The 24,418-nt window shown below is 36.7% G+C and overlaps 3 pseudogenes; all 3 read left to right on the forward strand.

Moving 5' to 3' along the window:
• Positions 1–516: 516 nt before the first annotated feature.
• On the forward strand, positions 517–1,217 carry LOC133068098 (olfactory receptor 8B3-like; annotated as a pseudogene).
• Positions 1,218–8,725: 7,508 nt separating this feature from the next.
• On the forward strand, positions 8,726–9,635 carry LOC133068099 (olfactory receptor 8B3-like; annotated as a pseudogene).
• An 8,817-nt stretch (positions 9,636–18,452) lies between these two features.
• LOC133066676 (olfactory receptor 8B3-like) lies at positions 18,453–19,386 on the forward strand (annotated as a pseudogene).
• The last annotated feature ends 5,032 nt before the right edge of the window (positions 19,387–24,418 follow it).

Below are 24,418 nucleotides of genomic sequence, written 5' to 3' on the forward strand. Positions count from 1 at the left end.
TGGAGGTGTTAGAGGGTCATCAGAGAATGTTTAGAGACATTAGGTCACTCTGTCCTGATCTATTCTTCTTGACCTTTGTTTTCCCAGCAGTTATGTTTGCATAGAGCAGCACTGGCCTTAACTCTGAAGTTTGTGATTTCCTTTGCTGCATTTAGCTTATACAAGTCCACATCACTCTGTATCCTGATAAAGGTAAAGGCAAATTCTGTGGGACCAGGTGTTTACCCTGGCATTCCCAGTAAACACTGACATTCCCAGTGTTTACCCTGCCTTGTAGATGATGTGGCAAGGGCTGGGTTGTTCTCTAATGGAACACTTTCTCCTGTGTCCACAGATTCCCTTAGAGAAGACTGGAAATGACTCTTTTGTGACTGAATTCATTCTGCTGGGATTAACAGACCAACCAGATCTCCAACTCCCCCTATTCTTTTTATTTCTAGGAATGTATATGGTCACTGTGCTGGGGAATTTGGGCTTGATAATCCTAATTGTGTAAATTCACATCTACACAACCCCATGTTCTTTTTCCTCTTTAACTTGTCCTCTATAGACCTCTGTTATTCTTCTGTGTTTACACCTAAAATGTTAATTAGTTAATTTCATATTAAAGAAGAACATTATTTTTTACATGCGATGCATGACTCAGCTCTACTTTTGTTTTTGTTTTTGTTTTTTTTGTCATTTCTGAATGCTATCTGCTGACATCAATGGCCTATGACCACTATGTGGCCAACTGTAAACCACTTTTGCATAACGTTATCATGTCCCCTGAAGTGTGTTCCACCCTTATGCTTGGTTCATACTTGATGGCATTTTCTGGTGCCATGGCTCACACTGGATGCGTGCTGAGGCTGACCTTCTGTGATGCAAACTCCATCAACCATTATTTCTGTGATATTCACCCACTGCTTCAGCTCTCCTGCACAAGTACCTACATCAATGAATTGGAAATGCTTGTGGTGGGCATCAATATCACTGTGCCCAGTTTCATAATCTTTGTCTCTTATGGTCTCATCCTCTCCAACATCCTCCACATCAAGTCCACAGAGGGAAGGTCCAAAGCCTTCAGTACCTGCAGTTCCCACGTCATTGCTGTTTCTCTCTTCTTTGGATCAGGGACATTTATGTATCTCAAACCACCTTCTGTTGTGTCTATAGATGGGGGTAAAATTTCTTCTGTTTTTACATTAAGACTGTTCCCTTCCTCAACCCCTTAATTTACAGTGTGAGGAACAAAGATGTTAAACTTGCTCTGAGAAAAACCCTGAGGAGGAGACAGCTTTGATTAGAAACACTCACCATGCATGAATTACAGGACAGTGAGATTCTGTTCAACTTTAGTCACAGCTTTCTTACCATATTCTTTCTATTACCTTTTTTTCCTAATACCTTAAATAAATTTGAGTCCTGTTTGAATAATTTATTTTCATTTTTGGTAAGTATTTGGTTTCCCCACTGTTTTTACAATACATATCATCTCTATTTCCTTCTTTGTAAAATCATTAAACAGTAAATATTTTCTTTTTATTTTCTTTGTCATTTTGAAATTTTTTTCCACTGGGAAAGATGAATACTCTCCAAATACTGCATTTCATTACACTAGACTGAAAACATATCACTGGGGGTGTTTTTATCTGTCACTTCCAATAAGGATGAATAAAATACTCTGTTTCTACCCTTATCTTTCATATTTCACTTGGGAAGAATATACCTAGTTTAAATGCCAGAGATTGAAGTTTCTAAGTCCATCAGGGATAATCCATTTTGCATCTGTAAATGTTTGGTGTAAACTTCTTGGCAAAGAGCTTTATTTTTTACTTTTGTAAGTCAAACTGACACATAGCTGATCATCAAAAGACATGTTTTGCATGGATGGGAAAGTGAAACCAAGAGTGGATAATGATTTACATAAACTCAACACAACTTTAGAAAGAAAAATAGGTAGATAGAGGGCATCAGTTTATAGGAGATAAATTGTGAGGAGTAATTGCATTAAGAAAGGAAGTAACTTACACCGAGACGTGTTGGATAGTGAAAATGCTTACCAAGGGACTCACTCCTGTTGGAAGACCCTAGAAATATTATTGAGATCACCAGATTTCTCTAGATAAGGTGAAAGCTTAAGTTATTTATGATTTAAAATGTTAAACCAACAGGGCTAGATGACCTTTGAACAACTATATTATTTCTGGGGTTTTTTTTTTGGCTTTTGTGTGCTACACTCATAGATTTTTAGATACAGAAACATCAAATCACAGCTTGGAGGATAATGACAATATGAAAGAAATATTTGGTGAATAAAACAAATTATGAGAGATGATGCTGGATTATTTTTTAAGGCAAATATGTGCTATTTTAAAACTCCTCAATATGCTGTACCAGTGACAATGTAAACATTTTCTAATGTATTTTGAATAATTTTCTTTATTTAAAACTTTCTTAATCTCCAGTCAGTATTTGTGCATTTTGAAATTTCTCAAAGCTGATTTTTGACTGGTTTGTTTTTAGATGTTCAGCACAGAGAAATCCTTAGCTGATGGTTTTCAATGACCACTCATATTCCGTCACCTGACTGCAATATGAACATGATCAATTTTCTCTTAACAATTTCTATTCATATAAAATGTTTGATCTTGGTTAGAGTTTTGCATATTTAAACTAGTGTTTCCCTATATAAACTTGTTTTTTGAGTGGAAATGAATGTGCCTCTCAACAAGTGAACGTAATTGGGCCATTTGGAAACCTAGAGAGTAGAACTGCATCCACTCTGTTAGGTATTTTATAACAATTTGAGGATCCCCAAGAGTGAGTTGAGCCTGGTCACTAATCTTTCATTACAAGACCCTCAAAATTAATATGAAACCTGCTCATTTACATAAAAGAACTGCTTTAAAAAATTTTTTTTTAAATTTTTATTAGTTGGTGGCTAATTACTTCACAACATTGCAGTGGGTTTTGTCATACATTGACATGAATCAGCCATGGAGTTACATGTATTCCCCATCCCGATCCCCCCTCTCACCTCCCTCTCCACCCGATTCCTCCGGATCTTCCCAGTGCACCAGGCCCAAGCACTTGTCTCATGCATCCCACCTGGGCTGGTGATCTGTTTCACTACAGATAATATTCATGCTGTTCTCTCGAAACATCCCACCCTCGCCTTCTCCCACAGAGTCCAAAAGTCTGTTCTGTACATCTGTGTGTCTTTTTCTGTTTTGCGTATAGCGTTATCATTACCATGTTTCTAAATTCCATATATATGTGTTAGTATGCTGTAATGATCTTTATCTTTCTGGCTTACTTCACTCTGTATAATGGGCTCCAGTTTCATCCATCTCATTAGAACTGATTCAAATGAATTCTTTTTAATGGCTGAGTAATATTCCATGGTGTATATGTACCACAGCTTCCTTATCCATTCATCTGCTGATGGGCATCTAGGAAGAACTGCTTTTTAAAATGAGTAATTTGCACCATTAGTTAATTTGAAAAATTTTAAGTAACTTATACATGTAAATCCATGACTGATTCATGTCAATGTATGACAAAACCCACTACAATACTGTAAAGTAATTAGCCTCCAACTAATAAAAACAAATGAAAAAGAAAAAAAACTGTACAGCAGGAAAGAAAAAAAAAAAAGAAAAATTTTAAGTAACTTAGAATACATTTTGTGAAAACTGCAGGTGGTAATGTTTTAAAAGAGGCAACTTTGCTGATTGTTCAGCAACTTAATCATGTTTTAGTTAGCAATGGAACTGTGTATTTCCATATTTGTACTTCTTTTAAGAGGGGAGATCAAGTCAGAGTATTTGGCATTCATAACACGGCTACCCTTAGTAGTTTTTGCTTTCTTGAATTATGTGATTGGCACTGACAGGTTTTGAGGGAAGTTGCAGTTCTGCTGAAGGTATTAAAGCTAAGAGTCAACCTCGTAAGCCCTGGATTTCTCCTGTGCCCGTGAACCAGGATGGAGCTTTCTCTGTGTTGGTGCCAAGTGTGGATTCTTTTCCAAAATGCTACACTGTATATATTCCTTTTCTTACTTAATTTAGCTATACTAGTGATTTCAAATATTATATAATGTATTGAAAAGGTTCTAAACATGGGATGAAGAACTAAGATGTTTCAAAGAAGCCTATATTTAAAATTTCACATGACATAGTTTTAATTTTCATTTATCAGAAATGATGACTTTTCATTCATCATCATTCATCAGTGCCGAACAGTCTCTTCCAGCTCTCCATTTAAAGGTTGCCTTACTAAAAATGCGTTTTCCTTGTAGCTCAGTAGGTGAAAAAATCTGCTGGCCTTGCAGGAGACCTGGGTTCAAGTCCTGGGTTGGAAAGATCCCCCGGAGAAAGAAATAGCAGCTCACTCTAATATTCTTGCCTGGAGAATCCCAAGGATAGAGGAACTTGGCAGGCTACAGTTCACAGGGGTCATAAGGGTTGGACATGACTTAGTGAATAAATCACCATACTAAAAACAAACAAACAAATCCCATAATTGGGGTAGCACAAGTCATTGTCCTGTTTGTGGAGGCCTTCTTTCTTTGGAACATTTTGAAGACTATTTTTGAGATTTTGATGTTTTTCTATCAATAAAAGAACTCTCTTTTATCATAGAATGATATTCTTCCTTTTTCCACTCAATATAAGTAGTGTGTTTAAATATAGACTCATGTAGGTTTATTTTTAGCACAGACACATATATATTTCTAAAATGGGTTGAATCTCCCAAGAGAATTGAGTGGTCTCTGAAAAGTAAACATTATCCAACTTCCTTTTTTATGTCTTTGAGAAGGTTAAAATTTTGTACCATATGAAATGTGTGCAAAATACTTTGATCGATCAAAATGGTATTTTCATGGCTTCTCATCAAGGATAATGCTGACTCAATTTCTTATTTAGTTTTGACCAAGCCTAAATCATAGCTTTGAGACTTGCATTTTTATTACATAGCTCCATTCTTCAAGTGTATAGAGAAACATCGAAAATTCTTGAACTAGGGAAGGACAGATCTGTGCTTTCAGACCTTATTCAAGGAGCAGTGTTCATGACCATATAAGAGTGAATATGTGGGAAAATGCTAAAATAATAGTTAGGAGTCACTATAGTTCAGCATTACACTAGTTCAGTTTAAAGACAAATTCTGAAGTTGGGTGGAGGCTGAGGGACATGGATGGAAGTCATTGTGGTTGTAGTTGTTATAGCTTAGCATAAGAGAAGTTTTGAATGTATTCTTAAAGCACTTAGACAAAAATAAGATGAGTTTCAGAAGTACTCATTGAATTCTTTTTGTGTACTCTGCATTGTTCTTAGTTTCAGGATCTAAACACTTAGCAAGATAAAATAAGTTTTTGTCCTTATAGAATTTACAGTTTATAGAGAACACAAGTTAAAGGGAAAAAGTCTGATGAATGTTATGAAACAGAATCTACTGAAAGTTATGAGAACATGAATAACAGCTGACATTTATTGACTATTATATGCCAGACAGTGTTCCAACCATTTTACTTATTTTTTTTTCATTTATTTAACACAACAGCTCAAGAAAAAAAAAAAAGATGCTGTTTTGACATTCCTTATTCTACATAGGTAAACCCAAGAGATTAAGTAACTTTTCCCAAGTGATGTAGTTTGTAAAAAGTGGAAGAAGAAAGGTAGAATTCACAACACTCTCTCTAACTGCATAGCCTCTACTCTTTTCTATGATGAGAAGAAATTGATAACTTCAGTTACTGAAATATTACAGAAAATGAGCCGTAGAAGAGTCAGGTAGAAATTTCAGGTGTATGTTAAAAGTATAAACTATAGGAGGGATGTACTATATTAGAGATTATTTCAGAGACATCTCAGAGAGAGGACAACTGAAATGAGTCATTGCAACATTTGAAGAATTTCTGATAAATAAATAAGAAACCTCAAAGTAGATCTCTTGTAGAAACATGTCCATTTAGTAAATGTGAATAAAGAGGGAATGAGACAATGTGGTAGCTTTCCCCTCAGAGGTGTAGATAATGAGGAAATGGGAATTCACTATGGATCTACCTGAGGGATATACAATCCTTAGAGAAAATAAAAAATGATTAAAAGAGTGAGTCCCTAAGGAACTATACAGATCATGAACTGAGATCCATAATTTCCTTATTCCATTTTATATATATAATCTAAACCCTGGGTAGGAACGAGCAAGATTCAGACCTGTTTTTCACCAAACGCATTACATCATTACACTCACATTAAATCTTCTGTGCCTAATTAAGTAACAAGTATGATAAAAGTATTATTTTCTTCTATCGCATGAAAACACTGAAAATATCAGAAATTACAGAAGTTCAGAAAGATTTCCATGGCATAGGTGAATTAATGTCTACTCCTCTCCCCTACAATCAAAAGGATCAAGCCTGGGGAATGTGAAATGACATTTGCAGAACCAACAGGGTAAAGACCTAGAAACATAGGTCAATGGAACAAAATAGAAAGCCCAGAGATAAATCCATGCACGTATGGACACCTTATCTTTGACAAAGGAGGAAAGAATATACAATGGAGAAAAGGCAATCTCTTTAACAAGTGGTGCTGGGAAAACTTGTCAACTACTTGTAAAAGAATGAAACTAGAACACCTTCTAACACCATACAAAAAAATAAACTCAAAATGGATTAAAGATCTAAAGGTAAGACCAGAAACTATAAAACTCCTAGAGGAAAACTTAGGCAAAACACTCTCTGACGTAAATCATAGAAGGATCCTCTATGACCCACCTCCCAGAGAAATGGAAATAAAAGCAAAAATAAACAAATGGGACCTAATTAAACTCAAAAGCTTTTGTACAATGAAGCAAACTATAAGTAAGGTGAAAAGACACCTTTCAGAATGGGAGAAAATAATAGCAAAGAAAGCAACTGACAAAGAATTAATCTCAAAAATATACAAGGAACTCCTGCAGCTCAATTCCAGAAAAATAAAAGACCCAATCAAAAAGTGGGCCAAGGAACAAAACAGACATTTCTCCAAAGAAGACATACAGATGGCTAACAAACATGAAAAGATGCTCAACATCACTCATTATCAGAAAAATGCAAATCAAAACCACAGTGAGGTACCATCTCAAGCTGGTCAGAATGACTGTTATCAAAAAGCCTACAAACAATAAATGCTGGAGAAGGTGTGGAGAAAAGGGAACCCTCTTACAGTGTTGGGGGAAATGCAGACTAGTACAGCCACTACAGAGAACAGTGTGGAGATTCCTTAAAAAAACAGGAAATAAAACTACCATATGACCCAGCGATCCCACTGCTGGGCATACATGCCAAGGAAACAAGAACTGAAAGAGACATGTGTACCCCAGTGTCCACTGCAACACCGTATCTAGGACATGGAAGCAACCTAGATGTCCATCAGCAGATGAATGGATAAGAAAGTTGTGGTACCTATACACAATGGGATATTACTCAGCTATTAAAAAGAATGCATTTGAGTCAGTTCTAATGAGGTGGATGAAACTGGAGCCTATTATACAGAGTAAGTAAGTCAGAAAGAAAAACAGTATATTAACACATATATACGGAATTTAGAAAGATGGTAACGATAACCCTATATGTGAGACAGCAAAAGAAACACAGATATAAATAACAGACTTTGGGACTCTGTGGGATAAGGAGAGGATGGGATGATTTGAGAGAATAGCTTTGAAACATGTATATTATCATATGTGAAATAGATTGCCAGTCCAGGTTCGATGCCTGAGACAGGGTGCTCAGGTCTGGTGCACTGGGATGACCCTGAGAGATGGGATGGAGAGGGAGGTGGGAGGGAGGTTCAGGATGGGGAAGACATGTACACCCATGGCTGATTCATGTGAATGTATGGCAAAAACCACCACAATATTGCAAAGTAATTAGCCTTCAATTAAAAAAAAAAAAAAAAAAAGACCTAGGTAAGAGAGCCAGGAGTGAAGTTTTAAGATCAAAGTTGGGTGAGTTTCTGAATTTAATTTGCAATACTCATTCTTTGTTTTGTTATCAAAGTCCAGGGACCTATTATATGTCCATTCTTTCTCATTTTGTGCAGTTGAGACTCAAGGAAAACTACTGGAAGCATCTGTTGGAGAGGAATCAGAGAATATTAGAGGGGCTCAAAGGACATATCAGTCAGGAAGTTTCCTCTAAGTAGGTAGATCTCTCACTCTTCTTCCTTTATGATTTTTACTCTGTGACAAATTGTAACTTAATTCTCGTAGACTCGGGTCCCCTCATCTTGATTTAGAAACAGTGCTCTTGGTTCCTGCCACATTAGGTCTAATCTGCATGAGAAGCCAGCGCCAGGTTGCTAGGGTCACTGCCTCCAGTTGTACTGGTGAGGGAAGAGTTCACAGGAATGAGGGAATGTGGAGAAGAGAGCAGAAGAGTTGCATCCTTGTCCATCTTTCTTTTCCTTGGGTTTTTCCAGAAGGTATATTTGCATATGGCAGCTCTTGCCTTCCCTCTATAGCATGGTTGTGATGTCCTTTGCTATATTTTCTTATTGAAACTCTAATTAGGCGAGTCCACTTCACTCTGTATCCTGATAATGGAAAAGGCAGACTGTATGGGATCAGGTCAGGATAGTGTCAGGCATTCACAGTGTGTATACTGTTTTGTAGAATGGGACACTGGATGAGGTGAGTTGTTCTCTAATGGAACCCTTTCTCCTGTATCCACAGAGTCCTTTAGAGAAGAATGGCTCTTGGAAATGGGTCTTTTTTGACTCAGTTCATTTTGATGGGATTAACAGATCAACCAGATCTCCAGCTTCACTTTTCCTTCCTGTTCCTAGGTATGTATATGGTCTCTGTGATGGGGAACCTGGGCTTGATAATCTTAATTAGGCTGAATTTACATCGACATACCATAATGTACTTTTTCCTCTTTAACTTGTCCTTTATAGATCTCTGTTGTTCTTCTGTGTTTACACCCAGAATGATGATTAACTTTACATCAAAGAAGAACATTATCTCTTAATGGGGTGCATGACCCAGCTCTACTTCTTCTGTTTTTTGTCATTTCTGAAATCTATGTGCTGACATCAATGGCCTATGACCGCTATGTGGCCATCTGTAACCCACTCTTGTATCATGCTGCCATGTCCCCTAAAGTGTGTTCCAGCCTTATGCTTGCTTCCTACTTGATGGCATTTTCTGGTGCCATGGCTCACACTGGATGCATGCTGAGACTGACCTTCTGTGATGCAAACACCATCAACCATTATTTCTGTGATGTCCACCCTTTGCTCCAGCTCTCCTGCACAAGTACCTACGTCAGTGAGTGGTCGTTTTCATTGTGGTGGGCATCAACATCATTGTGCCCAGTTTCACAGTCTGTCTTTTATTGTCTCTTCCTTACCGACATCCTCCAAATCAAGTCCACGGAAGGCAGGCCCAAAGCCTTCAGCACTTGCACTTCCCACATCACTGCTGTTTCTCTGTTCTTTGGATCAGTGTCATTCATGTATCTTAAACCATCTTCTGCTGGTTCTATGGATATGGAAAAAATCTCTTCTGTCTTTTACATGAATGTCGTTGCTATGATGAACCCCTTAATCTATAGTTTGAGAAATTGTCAAAACTGCTCTGAGCAAAAACCTGAGTAGGAGATAATTTTGAATAGACAGAGTATTTCTCTCTGTGAAGTTTGTCAAGGACAGAAAATTTCTGTGTTTCATCTTAGTAACTTTGTTGACAATCTTCTTATTTCTTTTTCACCATGTGGAAGGGTATCTGAATCATCTCACAATTTATTTCTGCTTTTTTAGAATTGGTCTCCCTTTTCTTAAAACTGACACAATTTCCTTTCCTCACTTTCTTCCATTTATTAATACTCTTCAAAAAAAATTATTAAATCTGTTTTTTTCTATCAGTTTGAACTTTTTCCCTGTTGAAATAAAAGACTGGTCTATGGATGATCCAATCAGGGAACATAGTGTGATGTCGTGTCTTTATGGTTGTCTTATCTGCCATCTGCCATTGGAAGCATGAATCAGACAATGTTTTCTCTTCTTTTCCTTCCAGTCTTCCCTGAGAAAGAGTATATTTCATTTAATCCCTGAGATATAAAGTTACATAATGGCTAAGTATAAACAATTTTGTTTCTGTTAACAGTGCACATTTTGGTTTCTTTGACAAAGAATTTTCTTACTTTTACACACCCAGTCCTGCACATAACAGATTATTAACATATACTGCCTGGATGGGAAAGTATAACTCACAGTAGTTATTGCTTTATTTACAGTTGTATATATTTTAATGAAAATGTCTAGACTAAATTCAGTTTTGTGATTTAAAGTCTACTAATCTCAGTATACTTTGCTTCTGCTTTATCTCATTATTTTTTGTTTCAGTAAACATGGCACAGAGGAAAACATCCTAATTTGACATTTGACTGTGCTTTTTCTCTGGGCTGGTACATGAATTTTTCTCAGGATGAGTATTTTTTGTTTTTTTAGTTTTTTTTTTGTTTGTTTATGAAAATAATTAATTTTGTTCTCGTTGTTGGGCAATAGGAAGCCTTATGGATGTGAATAGTGGGGAGATGATTGGTTTAAGTAAGGATATTTTTTTTCCAATAAACTAAGAAAAATAAATGGAACACTTTCAAGTGTTTGTAATTCAAGGAAGAGGGCTTGGGAGATTAAAGAGTCCAGAATCCTGTCATGAGGCCAAGGTTCAGCAGGCCACATTGCCAATAAATAAGAGGTTTTTGTGGGGATTTCTAATGAGGCTTAGGAATTACATTTAAATATGTGTGGTTTTTTTTAACCTATTCCATCCAGTACATTAAATGTTTAGTCAATAATGCTTTCATACATTTATGATACACAGTGAGCTTATGATAATAGTGTTTTTTGAAATGAAAGTAGAAAAGTTGTGGCTACATGTGAGGAAAAAGCTAGAAAACATTTTTTTTTTTCCTGAAGATAAAATAACTATTATTGATTAAAGCTCAAATTAGAGATAAGGAATCTAGGAAATAAACTTTTGAAAATAAAAACCTTTTTTTTTTTTTTTTATGATTCCCTCTTTTTTCTGGAAGACCTAGAAATATGAAAGAGATCACAGGATTTCAATGAATAGAATGAAAAACTTATTTGCTAATTAAAAAATTAAACTCATCAACCTCCAACACTGTGTGACCTGGGCAAAACTAAATCACTTCTGCTTTTGCTGGCTCTTCCTCATGGATTTTAAGGTATAAAATCCTTAAATTGCTGTTAAGAAATGATAATTTGAAAGAAATATTTGGTGACTAACTCAAGTTGTGACTTTTCTTGAATAGATTTTTGGATTACTTACCTTTTGAGAAAATATGGGGAAATGGATACCTTAAAATGCTTGAACGGCTCTGCAGAATCACTCAGTTGTGTCCTACTCTTTGGGACCCCATGGACTGTAGCCCACCAGACTCCTGCCCATGGAATTTTCCAGGCAAGGATACTGGAGTGGGTCATTGTACATGGCCTTTATTATACTGAGATATGCACCCTCTAGTCTTTGTTTCTGTAGTATAGTGATTATCACTTTCGCCTCACATGCCAAAGGTCCATGGTTCAAAACCAGGTAAACAGACTTTCAGAAGCCTAAGGGTCTCTGTTAGTCCCTAATTACTATGGGCTTTCCTGGTGGCACAGTAATAAAGAATCTGCCTGTAATGCAGGAGACCCAAGTTCGACCACTGGGTCGGGAAGATCCTCTGGAGAAGGAAATGGCAACCCACTCCAGTATTCTTGCCTGGAGAATCCCATGGGCCAAGGAGCCTGGTGGGCTACAGTTCATAGTGTCACAAAGAGTCAGACATGACTTAGCACACATGCACATGTACCCTCTATGCTCAATTTCTGGAGAGTTTTTTTTTTTTAATCATAAATTGGTGCTGAATTTTGTCAAAAGTTTATTGCACATCTATTGAGATGATCATATTGTTTTTATTCTTCAATTTGTCGGTGTGGTGTATCACATCGATTGATTTGAAGAATTTGAAAAATCTTTGCATACCTGGGATGAATTCCAGTTGATCATGGTGTGTGATCTTTTCAAAATATTGTTGGATTCAAATTGCTAGGATTTTGTTGAGGCATTATGCATCTATTTTCATCAATGCTATTGGCCTATAATTTTCTTTTTTTTTGTGGTATCTTTGTCTGGCTTTTGTTTCAGGTAATGGTGGCCTCATAGAATAAGTTTGAAAATTTTCCTTCCTCTGCAATGTTTTGGAACAGTTTCAGGAACATATGTATTAATTCTTCTCTAAATGTTTGGTAGAATTTGCCTGTGAAACTATCAGGTACTGGGCTTTAGTTTGTTGGGAGTTTTTTAATCACAGTTTCAATTTCACTGTTTGTGACTGGTCTGTTCATATTTTCTATTTCTTCCTGGCTCAGTCTTGGGAGACTGTGCCTTTATAAGATTTGCCCATTTCTTCCAGGTTGTCCATTTTATTGCCATAAGTTGCTCATAATAGTCTCTTATGATTCTTTGTATTTCTGTGAAGTCATTTGTAACTTTTTATCTTTCATTTATAATTTTATTGATTTGAGTCCACTCCCTTTTTACTTGATAAGTTTTTCTAAAGGTTTATCAATTTTGTTTATCTTTTCAAGAAACCATGTTTTCATTTCATTGATCTTTGCAACTGTTTTCTTTGTCTACTGCATTTATTTCTGTTCTTATCTTTAGGATTTCTTTACTTCTACTAACTTTAAGTTGAGTATTACCTCACACTTGCCAGAATGGCTATCATCAAAAAAATCCACAAAGAATAAATGCTGAAGAAGGTGTGGAGAGAAGGGAACCTTTCTACACTGCAGGTGGGAATGTAAATTTGTATAGCCATTATGAAGAACAGTGTGGCAGTTCCTTAGAAAACAAAATAGATCTACCATATGACCCTGCAATCCCACCCCTGGGCATATATTAGAGAAAAACATAATCTGAACAGATAAACATGCACCCCAAAGTTCATTGCATCACTATTTACAACAGCCAAAACATGGAAGCAATCTGAATATCCATTAGTACAGGAATGGATAAAGAAGTCGTGGTGCAAACGCACATTGGAATATTACTCAGCCATTAAAAAAGAATGAAATAATGCCATTTGCAGCAACATGGATGGACCTAGAGGTTGTCATACTGAGCAAAGTATGTCAGACAGAGAAGGGGAAATATCATATGAAATCCCTTATATTCAGGATTTAACAAGAAATAATGCAAATAAACTTACAGAACAGAAAGAGACTCATTGAGTTAGAGAATGAACTAATGGTTGTTGGGGGAAAGGAAGGGAGGAAGAGATAGGGAGTTTGGAATGGATATGTATGCACTGCTATATTTAAAATGGATAACCTCTGGTATACCACAGGGAACTCTACTTGATGTTATATGACAGCTTGGATGGGAGAGGAGTTTGGGGGAGAAGGGAAAAATGAATGTATATGGCTGAGTCTTTTCACTGTCAACTGAAACTATCACAATATTATGAATGAGCTACACTCCAATAGAAAATAAAAAGTTTAAATTAGAGAAAGAACTGCTTTCCAGAGGACCTATTAACATTCCTCTGAAGAACTCAAAGTCTTCCTAGAGTAAGATAAGATGTGAAAGTAGCTTGCAAAATAATTGCCAATTTGTTCTCCCATAATATTATAAATATTTCTGCAATTAAAAATGTTAGCCATATATTTCAAGGATCTTAATCTGATTTTTAAAATTTTTCTTAAGAGGCCTCACTTGGGAAATTTGCTAAAGCAATTTTTAAAATGAATTCAAGTCTTATCCAAGTCAAAATTTCCCACCAATGGGAGCTGGCTACTTAGATTATCTTGAAAACATTTAAAAATATTTCCAAAACATTTCCAAATGATAAAATCCACGTTCTCTGACAAGGACCTACTCAGAGACAAATAACATTCTTTCTTAATTCACAGGGAGAGTTATCAGAGTTTGATTTTTCACTCTCTGGTAGTTTTGATTCAGAAGAATATTGTTACTTTTAGGACAGATAATATTTGTAAGAAAGTTTTCTTTTCCCTTTTAGGAAAAGAAGGTCTTTAGACCCAATGTTCTTTTTCCTCATCTGTCATCTATTATGTGTAGACTGTTTGGAGAATTTATGATCTAATGAATCTCAGAGGCAAGATCTTTCCTGTAAGTGGTTCATTGATAGGATAGTTTACACCCTAAATAGAGTGAACCCCAGATTACCGCACGTCTTTTCAAATAACGCATGTACTGTTACACTGCGGGATTTGTTACGACACATTTCTGCATGCATTTTTCATTCTTTTATTTGTTCATAAATTTCTGGCTATGGAATTTTTTGAGGAAATGAAAGGGCTCTCAACTATGGACACTTGGTTCTGAAGAGGACATGAAAACTGACCACTGATCACATGGATTGACAGGTCTTCTTTCTGCTTCATTATCTTTACTTAGTGTCTCAGAAGCACAGTCTGCTTAGTCAGCTCTTAATACATCATAACTTCCACTGGAATCGTGATTGTGTATAATCAGACTTTCTTTGAGATGGAGAGCCAGGACTGGTACAAGGATTTCCTTGAAGAGAGTCTAGTCTCTCTTATTTAATATTAATATCATAAGCATTTGTAAAGTTTCTTGGGGGTATTTCTAACCTCTGTTCACATAATTAGTACTTTTTTCTTTACATTGGACTGTTTTTCAAAAAGCTATATCATGTATCATACCTTCTCTTACCTAATTTAGTTGACTAGTCGATTTAAATATTATACAATATATTAGAAAGATTCTAAACAAGAAGGGAGCTATGAAAAAATTTCAAAAAACTCCAAAATTTTAGATGCCATACTCTTAATTTTTATTCATTAGAATTTCAGTTCCTGTTGGTCTTTTCCATTTCTCTCTTTGGAGTTGTTATGAAAAAAAATCACTTAATTTTGGTAGCACAAATCACTCTTTTGTGTGTGGGGAACTACTTTTTTGAGAGTTTGATGCTTTCCTACTAATAAGAGAAGGCTCTTATATTGTTAAATGATAATCTTTCCCCTCCTTCCACTAAATGTAAGCAATGTGTATATAAATATAGACTTAGGTTAAGGCTATGGTTTTTCCAGTGGTCATGTATGGATGTGAGAGTTGGACTATAAAGACAGCTGAGTGCCAAAGAATTGATGCTTTTGAACTGTGGTGTAGCCTCCAATTAATAAAAATAAATGAAAAAAAAAAAAGAAAAGAAAATGAACTGTGGTGTTGGAGAAGACTCTTGAGAGTCCCTTGGACTGTAAGGAGATCCAACCAGTCCATCCTAAAGGAGATCAGTCCTGGGTGTTCATTGGAAGGACTGATGTTGAAGCTGAAACTCCAATACTTTGGCCACCTGATGTGAAGAGCTGACTCATTCAAAAAGACCCTGATGCTGGGAAAGATTGAGGGCAGGAGGAGAAGGGGATGACAGAGGATGAGATGGTTGGATGGCATCACTGACTTGATGGACATGGGTTTGACTGGACTCCAGGAGTTGGTGATGAACAGGGAGGCCTACCGTGCTGAGAAGTTCATGGGATCGCAAAGAGTCAGACAGGACTGAGCGACTGAACTGAACTGATAAATGTTTATTTTTCACATACAAACACACATATATATTTCTAAAATAGATCTAATTTCCCAAAGCAACTGCATTGTCTCAGAAAAGTAAACATTCTTTAATTTTCTTTTTTACGGTTTTAAGAAGGTTAAATTTTGTACAATGGTTAATTTGTGCAAAAGACTTCATAAATCAAATTGGTCTTTTCATGGCTTCTCATCAAAGATGACTCTGATTCAATTTCTTATCTGGTTTTAACCAATATTTAATCATAATTTTGAGAAGTATATTTTTATTACACTGCTTGAATTTTCAAGTGGGTAATGGAGAATCATTGAAGGTACCTGAACTAGAGAGAGAGAGAGCAATGATTTCTGATTTCGGTGTATATAGCTAAATAAGAGTGAGCTTCATGACAATGTTTATGGCTAAATAAGAATAAGTATGTTGGAAAATGCTAAAATAATCATTAGAAGCCATTGAAGTTCAGTACTACAGTAGTTCAGTTTAAACATCAAAAGCCAGAAATTGTGTGGTGGCTAAAGGACATGGGTGGAGGTCATTGTGGTTGAGATGTTGTGATTGTAGATGTTGTGATTTGGTGTAAGAGAAATGTTGAATATTTTCTGATGGATCTTAGAGAAAAATAACATGATTTTCAGAAATATTTATTGAGTTTCTTCTATGTACTCTGCATTGTCTTAGATCTGGGAACCATATAGTAAACAAAATAAAAGAAATGTTTTTCTTTATAGAATTTACAGTTTCTAGAGGAACACAGGTATTCAAGTGGCAAAAAGTTCTGTTGAGTGTTATGGTGGAGAACCTAGTGGAATTTATGTGCATAGATAATGACAGCTGACATTTTTGACTATTTACCATATTCCAGGTACTTTCTTAACCAGTTCACTTAGGCTTTTTCCATTAAATTAGCATGGTAGTCCAATGAAACAGAAGCTGTCTCTACCACCACTATTTTACAGGATGGAACAGAAAGAGAAGTCACCTGCCCAAAGAATTATAGTTTGTAAGTAGGAATTTAAGATTAACAACACTCTCTCTAACTCCATAGCCCCTATTCTTTTCTGTGATGAGAAGAAATTGATAATCTCAGGTACCGAAATGTTACAGAAAATGACCCAGCGGGAGAATCAGGTAGAAATTTCAAGTAAGTTTTTTAAAAGTATAAACTATAGAAGGAATATATTGTTGAGTTGCTAAGTCATGTCCGACTTTTTGTGACACCATGGACTATAAACCACTAGGCTCCTCTGTCCATGGAATTTCCAGGTAAGAATACTGGAAGAAGTTGCACATTTCCTTCTCCAGGAGATCTTCCTGACCCAGGGATCAAACCTGTGTCTCTTGCACTGGCAGACAGTTTCTTTACCGCTGAGCTACTGGGGAAGCCCCATAGAAGGAGTATACGACATTGTAAATTATTTCACAGATATTCTAGAGAGAGAAGAATTGAAATGAGTTACTGCAACACTTGAAAATTTCAATAAAGAAATAAGGTAACCCGGAAATAGGAGCCTTACAGAGAATATGTACATTGGGGAACTGGGAATAAAAAGGGAATGAAATAATTAAGTAGTTTTTCCTTTGAGGTGAAAGTAATGAGGAGATGAGAATTTACTTCAGATTTATACTGAGGGATGTATAATACCTAAAATGAAAAGGAGTAAAACAGTGATCCCCCAAGAAACAAAAGATAGCTCATGATCCAAGATATATAATTGCTTTATTCCCATTTATACATATAATCTATACCCTGGGGAAAAGACTGAACAAGCTTCTAGCCTATTTTTAACCAAATGCATAACATCATTACATGCACATTAAATCTTCTGTGTCTAATCAGGTAGCAAGTGTAATAATAAAAAGGTTTATTTTTCTCTGCTGCTCGAAGGCACTGAAAATAATTATCAGATATTATATTAGTAAAGAAAAATTTCCAAGGAATATGCTGATTTAAGTCAGGTTGTCTCCCTTAGAATCAAAGGAATTAAGCCTCAAGAATCTGAAAATGCATTTCCATTATCAACTGGATAGAGACCACTGATAAGAGAACCAGCCCTGAGGTTTTCTGAACTAAGGAGGGTAAGTTTCTAAATTCAATTTACAACATATAATCCTTGTTTTGAGACGAAAATCCAGGGACCTAAATATGTTCATTCTTTCCCATCTTGTGTAGTTCTGAGACTCAAGTGAAGCTTGTGGGAAAATCTCTTCAGGGGATTGGTCAGAGAATATTCAGAGTCATTCAGGGGCTCAAAGAGTATATCAATCAGGAAGTCTCCTCTAAGTAGGTGGAACTCTGTCTTCTACCTTTGTAGCTTTTACTCTCTAACAGGGAAAGTAACTTAACCTCAGGAGGATTCTGGTGTCTTCATTTTGTATTAGAAACAGTGTTCTTGTTCCTACCAGTCCAGACTAATCTGCATTAGAAGCTGGCACCAGGTTGCTAGGAACACTGCCTCCGATTTTACTGGTAAGGGAAGAGTTGAGGTGAATGAGGACACGTTGAGAGGAAACTCACACAACCCTGTTCTGATCAACAGTTCTTCTCCCTTAGTTTTTCCAGCATCATCATTGCCTGTGGTCTTCCCACTATAGGCTAAGTTTGTGATGCCTTTGCTATATTAGCTTATAAAAGCTATGATAAAGTGAAAGTCCATTTCACTCTGTATCATGATAATGGTAAAGGTAAATTCCACGCATCTAGGTAAGGTCTAAGCTCATGCATTGACAGTGTATACACTCTATTGTAAGATGAAATATTATGGCAAGAACTGAAGTGTTTTCTAATCTTATTATTTTCTCCTGAATCCACAGATGCCCTTAGAGAAGTATGGCTCCTGGAAATGACTCTTTTGTGACTGAATTCATTCTGTTGGGATTAACAGACCAACCGTATCTCCAACTCCCCCTGTTTCTCCTGTTTCTAGTAATGTATGTGGTCACTGTGATGGGGAATTTGGGGTTGATAATTCTAATTGGGCTAAATTCACACCTACAAACCCCCATGTACTTTTTCCTCTTTAACTTGTCCTTCATAGATCTCTGTTATTCTTCTGTGTTTACACCCAAAATGATGATTAATTTCACATCAAAGAAGAATATTATTTCTTACTTGGGGTGCATGACTCAACTTTATTTTTTCTGTTTTTTTTTGTATTTCTGAAATCTATGTGCTGACATCAATGGCCTATGATCGCTATGTGGCCATCTGCAACCCGCTTTTGTACAATGTTGTTATGTCCCCTAAAGTGTGTTCCAGCCTTATTCTTGGTTCCTACTTGGTGGCATTTTCTTGTGCCATGGCTCACACTGGATGCATGCTGAGACTGACATTCTGTGATGCAAACACCATCAACCATTATTTCTGTGACATTCTCCCTCTGTTCCAGCTCTCCTGCACAAGTACCTATGTCAATGAGCTAGAACTTTTCATTGTGGCAGGTATTAATATCATTGTACCCAATCTCACCATCATTGTCTCTTATGGCCTCATCCTCACCAACATCTTCCGCATACGCTCCACAGAGGGCAGGTCCAAAGCTTTCAATACCTGCAGTTCCCACATCATTGCTGTTTCTCTGTTCTTTGGATCATGTATATTTATGTATCTCAAACCGTCTTCTGCTGGGTCTATGAATGAGAGAAAGATCTCTTCTCTCTTTTACACCAATGTGGTTGCTGTGATGAATCCTTTAATCTACAGCTTGAGAAATAAAGATGTGAAAACTGCTCTGAGAAAAACTCTGAGTAGAAGACAAATTTAATTAGAAACTATCTCTCTGTGCAGTTAGTAACAGGGCAGGAATTTTCTGTGTTTAGAATAATTTTATTGACAATCTTCTTTTTTTTCTTTCTCACCATGTTGAAGAAAATTTGAATCTTCTCTTAATTTATTTTCAGTTTTTATAGAGTAGGTCTTCTCTCTTTCCTCACTGTTTGCACAATTTCCTTTCCTCTTTTCCCACTTACTAATACTAGTAAGAAGAAAAGTACTATCTCTGGGTTTTTTTCATTATTATTTTGAATGTTTTTCTCTCTGGAAATAAAAGACTGTTCTATAGATGATGAAATCAGGGAACATTAGACTGACACAATGTCGTTAAAGATGTCTTATCTGCCTGTTGCCATTGGAAACATGAATCAATGTTTGATTTTCTTGTCTCTCTAGCCTTCACTGAGAAAGAATATTTATTTCTCCTTTAATGCCTGAGATGGAAGGTTCTATAGTGACTGTTTAGTATATCCCATTTTGCATCTGTAAACACTTCATATTATGCTTCATTTGGCAAAGGGTTTTCTTACTTTTGCACACCCAGTCCTGTACATAATGGATTGTGAATATATATTTATTGCTTGTTTGGGAGAATAAAGTTTAATGTAGTTATTGCCTTATTTGCAGTTATATATCTTTTTAAAGAAAAAGTCTAGACCAAATTTAGCTTTCTGATTTTAAGTCCACTAATCTTAGTATATTTCTGCCGCTAAAGTATATATAAATAAGAAAAATAATAATTACACAGTTTAGGAATATTTGTAGGCATTACAGAGGCCTATTTATTCCATTATATATTTTATCACTATTTGAGGTGCCAAAATTGTGTTAAAAGTTGGTCAAAAATCTTTCATTTGAGAAGCCTCAAAATAAAAATCAAACATTTCATTTTTAAAAACAATAAGCTTTCTTTAAAATTAGATTTCATTCTTTCAGATTATTTAAGGAAAAAGTAATTTTAAAATTGGCTTACCATTGTAGACATTGTGTTTAGCAAAGTTTTATAAGAAATAACCTAGTTCTCACTTTAATTATCAACTCAAGCTCTGTGTATTTCTTTGTGTTAGTCACTTAGATGTGTCCGACTTTTTGTGACCCTATGGACTATACCCTACCAGGCTCCTCTGTCCATGGAATTCTCCAGGCAAGAATACTGGAGTGGGTTACCATGCCCTCATCCAGAGATCTTCCCAATCCAAGGATTGAACCTACATCTCCTGCATTGCAGGCAGATTCTTTACCATCTGAGCCACCAAGTGTCTATTTGGACCTCACTAAGAAAAGCGGGGAATCAAGGTAGAGTGTTTACATGTATAACACAGAGCTGTCCTTTATAGTGCTTGCTTTTTTGTGTTATGCACTAAAGAAATTATGAGAGAAAATATAATTCTATTGAAATTGTACAGCTGAGAGTTAAACAGGCAAGCCGAGTTTCTCCTGTGTCTGTGTAATAGGAGAGCTTCTCTGGTGGCTCAGATTATAATGAGTTTGATCCTTGGATTGGGACGATTCCCTGGAGAAGGAAATGCAACCCATTCCAATAATCTTGTCTGGAGAATTCCATGGATAAATAAGCCTGGCAGGCTACAGTCCATCAGGTCAGAGTCGGACATGACTGAGTCACTAACACTTCTTTTTTCCACCCAATTCAGTGTGAAAGCATGGACTCTTTAGGCAATTATAGAAAGCAGAAAGAAAATTTACTAATTGTATTCATTGCATGCTCCACTCTTTTACACAACCTCCCTACAAACAAGCACACACAGAGACAGACATACACAGATTGCCTTCAAATCTTGTGTTTTGTGAAATTATTGCCTAAAACCTACTGGAGGGCATGCAATGCACTTGCCATCTTTGCAAGCACTTCCAGGTACTTGGTTCCTGGTTTCACCTTCTAAGAACAATGGTTGAACTAGAAATGCTTGCTGATTTCAGGAAGAAATAATAATTATTGCTTCAACTATTCATTGTTTACGTAAAAGAAAAACAGAATAAAACACCACACACATTTTGTAACTGTGAAGAGTCTAGCACACATAAACGAAGAAATGTAAGAGACAGGTATACATTTAAATTTTCATTTACAATATAGTAGACTTTGGCAAAACACTCCAGTATTCTTGCTTTGGAAATCCCATATCAGAGAAACCCGGTGACTACAGTCAATGGGGCCCCAAAAGTGTTGGTCATGATGTAGTGACTAAACAACAGACTTATATCCTACATGTGGGTAGATCCAAAAATAGATCTTACATGGTTACAATTATTCCCCAAAAGTGATTATGTCAGCAAATGCCCATGTTGAAGATAGACATGCCATTTTCCCCTTAGTCTGGCACACTTGCTGTTTTCTCCATCTTTATGACGTTTCATTGTATATTCATTTTAGCATCAGATGAAGTAGGTGGTTTATAGGCAAGGCTTTGCTGTACAAAATATATACCTTTGTATCTTAGAATTCCTCTCTGGGTGGGGAAGTTTTACATTCTGAGGGTGGAATTTCCAGGTCCCTCAGTGAGTGGTAGGAAGATGGAGTCACCTTGGATATTTAAAGTCTCTCTGACATCAAGCTGAATTAATCCACTTCTAATAATAATAAAGAGAATGAATAGGGTGTTACCATTGCTCTTAGAACTAGTGTTGTAGTTTTCTCTTTACTATTACCTCTGTCAGTATATGCGTAACTCCTGGGAGAACTTTGAGGTAAATAGCAAAGGGGAACTTGGCTTCCATCTTCTCAGTTCAGTTCAGTTGCTCAGTTGTGTCTGAATCTTTGTGATCACATAGACTGCAGCACGCCAAGCTTTTCTGTCCATCACAAATTCCCAAAGCTTACTCAAACTCACATTCTTGGAGTTGGTGGTGCTAGCCAACCATCTCATCCTCTCTTGTACTCTTCTCCTCAGTCTTCAATCTTTCCTAGCATCAGGGTTATTTCCAATGAGTCAATTCTTCGCATCAGGTGGCCACAGTCTTGGAGTTTCAGCTTCAGCATCAGTCCTTCCAATGAATGTTCAGGACTGATTTTCTTTAGGATGGACTGGTTGGATCTCCTTGCAGTCCAAGGGACTCTCAAGAATCTTCTCCAACATCACAGTACAAAAGCATCAATTCTTCACTGCTCAGCTTTCGTTATAGTTCAACTCTCACATCCAAACATGACTATCACAAAAATCATAGCTTTGACTAGATGGACCTTTGTAGGTAAAGTAATGTCTCTGCTTTTTAGTATGCTGTCTAGGTTTTCTTTGCTGTCATAGCTTTTCTTCCAAGGAGCAAGCATCTTCTAATTTCATGGCTGCAGTCACAAACAGCAGATTTTGGAGCCCCAAAACTTAAAGTCTCTCACTGTTTCCATTGTTTCCCCATCTATTTGGCATGAAGTCATGGGACTGGATGCAAGGATCTTAATTTTCTGAGTGTTGAGTTTTAAGCCAGTCATTTCACTCTCCTCTTTCACTTTCATCAAGAGGCTGTTTAGATCCTCTTCACTTTCTGCCATAAGGATGGTGTCATCTGCATATCTGAGGTTATTGATATTTCTCTTTGGAATCTTGATTCCAGTTTTTGCTTCACCCAGCCCGCCATTTTTCATGATGTACTCTGTTTGCAAGTTAAAAAAGCAAATTGACAATATACACCCTTGACATACTCCTTTCCTGATTTGGAACCAGTCTGTTGTACCACATACAGTTCTGTTGCTTCTTGACTTGCATACAGATTTCTCAGGAGGTAAGGTGGTCTGGTATTCCCATCTCTTGAAGAATATTCCACAGTTTGTTGTGATCCACACAGTCAAAGGCTTTGGCATAGTCAATAAAGCAGAAGTGGATGTTTTTCTGGAACTCTCTTGCTGTTTTGATGATCCAATCTATGTTGGCAAGTTGACATCTGGTTCCTCTGCCTTTTCTAAACCCAGCTTGGACATCTGGAATTTCATGGCTCATGTACCGTTGAAGCTTGGCTTGGAGAATTTTGAGCATTACTTTGCTGGCGTGTGAGATGTGTGCAGTTGTGTGGTAGTTTGAACATTCTTTGGCATTGACTTTCTTTGGGATTCAGTATTCTTGACTTGAGAACCCCATGAGCAGTATGAAAAGTCAAAAGGATAGAACACTGAAAGATGATCTTCTCAGGTTGGTAGGTGCCCAATATGGTACTGGAGAACAGTAGAGAAATAACTCCAGAAAGAATAAAGAGATGGAGCCAAAGCAAAAATAACACCCAGTTTTGGATGTGACTGGTGATTGAAGTAAAGTCCAATGCTGTAAAGAACAATGTTGGATAGGAACCTGGAATGTTAGGTCTGTGAATCAAGGTAAATTGAAAGTGATCAAACAAGAGATGGCAAGAGTGAATATTGACATTTTAGGAATCAGTGAACTAAAATGGACTGGAATGGGTGAATTTAACTCAGATGATCATTGTATCTACTACTGTGTGCAAGAATCCCTTAGAGAAAATGAAGTAGCCCTTATAGTCAATAAAAGAGTCCAAAATGCAGTGTTTGGATGCAATCTCAAAAATGACATAATGACTTTTCTTCATTTTCAAGGCAAATCATTCAATATCACAGTAATCCAACTTTATGCCCCAATCATTAATGCTGAACAAGCTGAAGGAACGGTTCAGTGAAGACCTACATTACTTCTAGAAGTAACACCCCAAAATGATGTCATTTTCCTATAGAGGACTGGGATGCAAAAGTAGGAAGTCAAGAAATACCCGGAGTAACAGGCAAATTTGGCCTTAGAGTACAAAATGAAGTAGGGCAAAGGCTAATAGGGTTTTGCCAAGAGAATGCACTGGTCATAGCAAACACCCTCTTCCAACAACACAAGAGAAGACTCTACACATGGACATCACCAGATGGTCAATACCGAAAGCAGAATGATTATATCCTGTGCTGCCAAACATGGAGAAATTACACACTCAGCAAAAACAAGACCGGGAACTGACTGCGGCTCAGATCATGAACTGCCTATTGCCAAATTCAAACTTGAAGAAAGGAGGGAAAACCA

Source organism: Dama dama, chromosome 2 (assembly GCF_033118175.1).
Source record: "Dama dama isolate Ldn47 chromosome 2, ASM3311817v1, whole genome shotgun sequence".
Lineage (NCBI taxonomy): Eukaryota > Metazoa > Chordata > Mammalia > Artiodactyla > Cervidae > Dama > Dama dama.